Raw genomic sequence first — 6561 nt, forward strand, 5'->3', positions numbered from 1 at the left:
TCGGGCCGGGCTGGGGGCGTGGCCTCCGGTCCGCTGCGGCTGGAGCTCGGGGAGACCCGCGGGCGTGTGCGCTGCCGGCGCGCTGAGCCCGCGACTGTGCTGCGGCTCGGGTGTCGCCACCGCGAGGGCGGTGGGAGCCTTCCGCCCCTGCCTGCCTGCCGCCAGGTCCGCTCCTGCAGGGATCGCGCCCTTGGGGAGCAGGATTCTTCGGTCTGGGGTTTCCTGAAGAAAGCTGCCTTTGTTATCTAGGCAAAATCATGTTGGTGGAAGTGTGATTCCTGAAATCAAGCCTGATTCCAGAGACTTAATGACTGTCTCAAAACTACAGTTTCTTCATATCTAAAATGTACATTCGGGCAATTCCCGGTGGCTCAGCGGTTTAGCGCCTTCTTCGGTCCGGGGCGTGACCCTGGGGCCCCGGGATCGAGTCCCACGTCGGGCACCCTGCGTGGAGCCGGCTTCTCCCTCTGCCTGTGTCTCTGCCTCTCTTTGTCTCTCTGAATAAATAAATTAAATCTTAAAATAAAATAATAAAATAGATAAAATGTACCTTCTAGGGACGCACGGGGTGGGAGGGGCGGAGTTAAGCGTCTGACTCGGTTTCCTCTCAGGTGGTGATCCCAGCTTCTAGAGATGGAGCCAGGCCTCCGCTGGCCCATCATGGAGTGACTCAAGACGCTCGCTTTCCCTCTACCCCACCTCCTCTTCTCTCAAACAAATGGGGGCGCTTGGTTGGCTCAGTGAGTTGAGCGTCTGCCCTGGGCTTAGGTCATGATCCCGGGGGGTCTCCAGATGGGCGCGGGGCGGGGTGGGTGTGTGTGTGTGTGTGTGTGTGTGTGTGTCCTGCACAGCGGGGAGTCTACGTCTCCCTCTGCCCCCCCATCATGTTCTCTCTCTCTCTCTCTCTCTCTCTCTCTCTCTCTCTCATAAATGAATAAAATCTTTAGAAAATAAAATAAATCTTTTTTTAAAAATAAAATATGCGTTCTGTTAGTACCTTCCCCACAAGGTTATTCTGAGAACTAAGTAAATTAGTGTTTAAGTACACAACACAGAGGGCTCCTGGCTGGCTCATTTGGTGGAGCATGCTACTCTTTTTTTTTTTTTCTTTTCTTTTTTTAAGATTTTATTTATTTATTCATGAGAGACACAGAGAGAGAGAGAGGCAGAGACATAGGCAGAGGGAGAAACAGACTCCCTGCAGGTAGACCAATGCAGGACTGGATCCCCACAACCTGGGATCATGCCCTGAGCCAAAGGCAGATGCTCAACCGCTGAGCCACCCATGCTACCCTTGATCTCAGGATTCAGTTTATCCCTAAGTCTGGCGTGGAGCCTACTAAATAATAAATAAATAAATAAATAAATAAATAAATAAATAAATAAATAAATAACTTTAAAAGTAAATAAAGTACTCAACACAGTGCCAGGCACAACCTAGGTGCTCACTAATAATAATAAGAATATACATAACACTTACTACCAAGTACTTCCAAGGTCCTGAGACAATAATAATTCATTTAATGCTCACAACTATGAGGGGGGTTTATTATTGTCCCCATTTTATAGGTGAAGAAACAGGCTAGGAAAAACCAGTAACTTGTCTAGAATTACACACCTAGTGTGTGGCTCCAGAGTAATTGTTCTTAGCCACTTTGCTAAGTAGGGTCAGAGCCTGGTTTTGTGGAGCCTGAACCTTTTGTAAATTCTTGTTGAGACCCTTTAAAATTAGGTACACATATTAATATTTGCTTAAAATGAGGGAAAAATACCCAATTATGGAATCTTGGAAATTTCGGTCACTTTCTTCTAAAACTTCTTTAGGGGGATCCCTGGGTGGCGCAGCGGTTTGGCGCCTGCCTTTGGCCCAGGGCGCCATCCTGGAGACCCAGGATCGAATCCCACATCGGGCTCCCGGTGCATGGAGCCTGCTTCTCCCTCTGCCTGTGTCTCTGCCTCTCTCTCTCTCTCTCTCTCTCTCTCTGTGTAACTATCATAAATTTTAAAAAAAAGCTTTAAAAAAATAAAAATAAAACTTCTTTAGGTAATTGATTAGAAATGCTTCCTGTCGCAATCTGGTTTCTTCCAGTTAGAACACTGATTACATATCTCTAGTAACTTGCAGCACTCCCTGTGTCCATGCAGGTGGGCCCTGAAGCTTACCCTTAGTAAATCTGTCTCTGATGAGAACTATTACTATTTGGGTGGTGGAGGGCAATAATGTTTTACTTACTGATCTTTTTAAAGATTTTATTTATTTGTGGGAGAGGGACAGAGGGAGAAAATCTCAAGCCAACTCCCTGCCCAGTGCGAGCCTGATGCTGGCTCCATCTCACAACCCCAAGATCATGATCTGAGCCAAAACCAAGAGTCGGACATTCAACTGACTGAGCCACCCAGACACCCCACTTACTGATCTTTTTAATTAAATGTTTTATCTTGAGATAATTGCGTAGGGCACCAGGGTGGTTCAGTCAGTTAAGCGTCTGCCTTCGGTTCAGGTCATGATCCCAGGGTGCTTGGACTGAGTCCTGCATCAGACTTCCTATGGAGCCTCTACCTCTCCGGTCTGTAGGTGCATGCTCTCTCACTCTCTCTCAAATACATAAATAAAATCTTTTTAAAAGGAGAGAGATAATGGCAGATAAATGGCAGATGCTCAAGCACTGAGCCACCCAGGTGTCCCTATGAAACTTTTTAAAATTGGCTCTTTCACCCAGCATAATTCTCCAGGATTCATCTGTATCGTTGCATTGTGTGTAACAATTTGTTCCTTATTATTGCTGGGTAATATTCTATGGTATGGATATACCTCAGTTTATTTAATTACATCTGGGTTATTTCCAGTGTTATCGATGTGCCTCAGTTTATTTAATTACATCTGGGTGGTTTCCAGTGTTATCAATGTGCCTCCGTTTAATTACATCTGGGTGGTTTCCAGTGTTGGCTATTACGAACTGCTATAAACATTTGTGTGTAGTTTTTGTGTGGGATACATGCCTGGGAGAGCAATTGCTTGGTTGTAGAGTAGTTACATGTTTAGTTTTTTAGAAAACTGACAGGGGCACCTGGGTGCTCAGTGGGTCAGGTGTCCAACTCTTGGTTTTGGTTCAGGTCCTGATCTCAGGGGTCATGAGATTCCCCTACAGTGGACTCAGCAGGAGTCTGCTTGGATATTTTCCCTCTGCCCCTTCTCTCTCTCTCTCTAATAAATAAATATATCTTTAAAGTAAATAAAAATTAAAAATTGGCAAAATGTTTTCCAGCATGGCTGCTACCATTTTACATTCCCACTAACAATGTATGAGTGATTCAATTTTTCCAAGTCCTCACAAATTTGATGTTGTTACTATTTTTTTACTTTAGCTTTTCTGCTAGGTGTGAAGTAATATATTATTGTGATTTTAATTTGCATTTGCCTAATTGCTTATGACGCAGAACATCTTTACAAGGGTTTATTTGACATCTGTTTATCCTCTTCAGTGAAATGTCTCATATCTTTTGCCCATTTTCTAATTGGATTGTCTGTTTTTTACCGTTAAATTTTGAGCATGTTTGGGATGCCTGGTGGCTCAGCAGTTGAGTGCCTGCCTTCAGCTCAGGTCATGATCCCAGGGTCCTGGGATCAAGTCCCACATCTGGTTCCCTGCATGGAGCCTGCTTCTCCCTCTGCTTGTGTCTTTGCCTCTCTCTGTGTCTCTCATGAATAAATAAATACAATTTTTAAAAAAGAAAGAAAGAAATACCTGAGTCATCCAGGCAGCCCAGAACAAGCATTTTTAATCTTGACAATGTACAATTTTTAAATTTTTCCTTTTTATGGATCATGACTTTGATGTTAAGTCTAAAAATATTTTGTCTAACCCTAGATCCCAAAGATTTTCTCCTAAAAATTTTATAGTTTTATGTTTTATATTCAATATGTGATTCACTTTGAATTACTTTTTTTATAACGTCTGACATTTAGGTAGAGATTCATGGTTTTGCCGATGGATGTTCAATTGCTCCAGCAGCGTGTTAAAAAAATGGTTAAAGAAGACAATTGAGAAAATACAAACAAGCTTTATTTAATACTTCATAAAGGGACAGTCTCCATTTGGAGAACTGCAAAATGGGGTGGAAGGCAGGATGCTTTTATACCATCAAGAATAAAGGACAAGGAAGAGAAAAATAGAAAATATCTGATTGGCTAGGGAAACCTGGTGAACCTTGTTTGGGGTGAGAAGAAACAAGGAAATGAGTATAGAGCCCAGAGCTGGCCTGGTGTTTGGAGACTGGCTAAAGAATATGGTGTGTTTCTGGACAAGCAGAGCATTTATAGGGACAAGAAAGTGATCAAGTTTCTGTTTGCTGACATAGCACAGAATTGGCTCCAACTTGGGCTTAGAAATTTACTTCAACAAACATTTGTTGAAAAGCCTGTCTTTCCTCTATTGAATTGTTTTGCACCTTTGCCAAAAAGCAGTTGCTCATATTCGTGTGGGTGTATTTCTGTGGTCTTTATTCCATTCCATAGATCTATGTGTCTAACCCCCCACCAATACTACAGTTTTGATTATTCTAGATATGTAAGTCTTGAAATTGAGTAGATTAATTCCTCCCATTTTATTTTCTTTTTGGAGTTGTGTTAGCTATTCTAGTTCCTTTGCCTTTCCATATAAATTTGAAAATAGGGTGCCTGGGTGGCTCAGTGGTTGAGTGTCTGCCTTTGGCTTGGGTAGTGATCCTGAGGTCCTGGGATCAAGTCCCACACCAGGTTCCTCACAGGGAGGCTGCTTCTCCCTCTGCCTGTGTTCTGCCTTTCTCTCTGAGTCTCTCATGAATAAATAAATAAAATCTTTCTTTTTAATTGAAAATAGTCCTTATGTTTATGAAAAAATCTTGCTGTGATTCTGATAGGAATTTCATTAAATCTGTATACCAGTTTGAAGAAAATTGACAACTTTACTGGATTGAATCTCTGAATCCATGAACAAAGTATATTTCTCCAATTTACATAGATTTTCTTTTACTTCATTAATCAGCAAGCATTGTGTAGTTTTGAGTATATACACACTGTACATAGTTTTTCACATTTACACCTAGGTATTTCTTTTTTTTAATTGTAAACAGTATTGTATTTTTATTTTCAGTAGCTATGTGGTCATTGCTAGCATATTGACTTTTTTTAAAGTAATCTCTACACCCAATGTGGGGCTTGAACTCACAACCCCAAGATTAAGAGTTGCATGCTTTACCAATTGAGCCCGCCAGACACCCTAAAATGCAATTGATTTTGGTATATTTATTTTATATTCTGTGACCTTGATAAAGCCACTTGTTCTAGGAAGTTTTTTGTAGATTCCTTGGGGTTTCCATGTAGACAACCTTGTCATCTACACATAGGGACAGTTTTATTTCTCTTTCTGATGTGTGTGCCTTTTATTTCCTTTTCTTACCTTGTTGCACTAGCTTAGAACTTCCAGCACCTTGTTGAGTAAGAGTGGTAAAAGAAGACATCCTTATCTTGTTCCCAATTTAGGGAGAAAACATTCAGTCTTCCACCAGTATGTGTAATGTTAACTGTGGGGTTTTTGTTAATGCTTTTTAACAAATTGAAGAATTCCTCTTTATTCCTATTTTAGGTTTTATCATGAATAGCTTTTGGATTTTGTCAAATGCTTTTTCTGTATCAATTAATACAATCATGTGATTTTCCTTCTTTAAACTGTTAATATGGTGGATTACACCAATTGATTTTTGAATATTGAGCTGGCTTTGCATCCCTGAAATAAACCCTATTGATCATAGTGTAAAATTATTTTTATACATTATTTAGTTCTATTTGTTAATATTGTCTTAATGACTTATTCAATGAAAGAGATTAGTCTGTAGTTCCTTTTCTGTACTGTTTTGTCTGGTTTGGTATCAGGTTAATACTAACTTTATGAAATGAATTGGGGACTGTTCCCTCCTCTTCTATTTTCTAAAAGAGATTGTGTAGAATTGATGTTAATTCTTTTTTAAATATTTGGTGGAATTCTTAAGTGAAACCATCTGTACCTGGAGATTTCCTTCATGGGAGTTTTTAAATTATGATGGGACTATTTAAATTATCTATTTCATAGTGGATAAGTTGTGGTACTTTGTATTTTTTGAGGAATTGGTCCATTTTGCTTAAGTTGTTGAGTTTATGTGTAGAGTTGTTTGTAGCATACCCTTACTATATACTTTTTATGTCTCCAGGGTCTGTAGTGATAGTCCTGTTTCATTATTTGTGTCTTCTCTTTTTGTTCCTCAACGGTCTTGATGGAGATTTGTCTATTTTATTGATCTTTTCAAAGAACCAATGCTCTGTTTCATTGATTTTTTTCTATTTTTGTTTTCCTGTTGTGTTTTCTTAAATACTGTATTTGTCTATTTGTCATCCATTAAGCACAGAGCCAAACCAAAGTTGTTTACATCTCTCCTGAAATCCAGCTTTCACAGGCATTGAAAATCACATAGGGGCACCTGGGTGGCTCAGCTGGTTAAGTGTCTGCCTTCAGCTCAAGTCATGATCTCAGGGTCCAGGGATCGAGC

The sequence above is a fragment of the Nyctereutes procyonoides genome, unplaced genomic scaffold (assembly GCF_905146905.1).
Source record: "Nyctereutes procyonoides isolate TBG_1078 unplaced genomic scaffold, NYPRO_anot_genome, whole genome shotgun sequence".
Classification (NCBI taxonomy): Eukaryota; Metazoa; Chordata; class Mammalia; order Carnivora; family Canidae; genus Nyctereutes; species Nyctereutes procyonoides.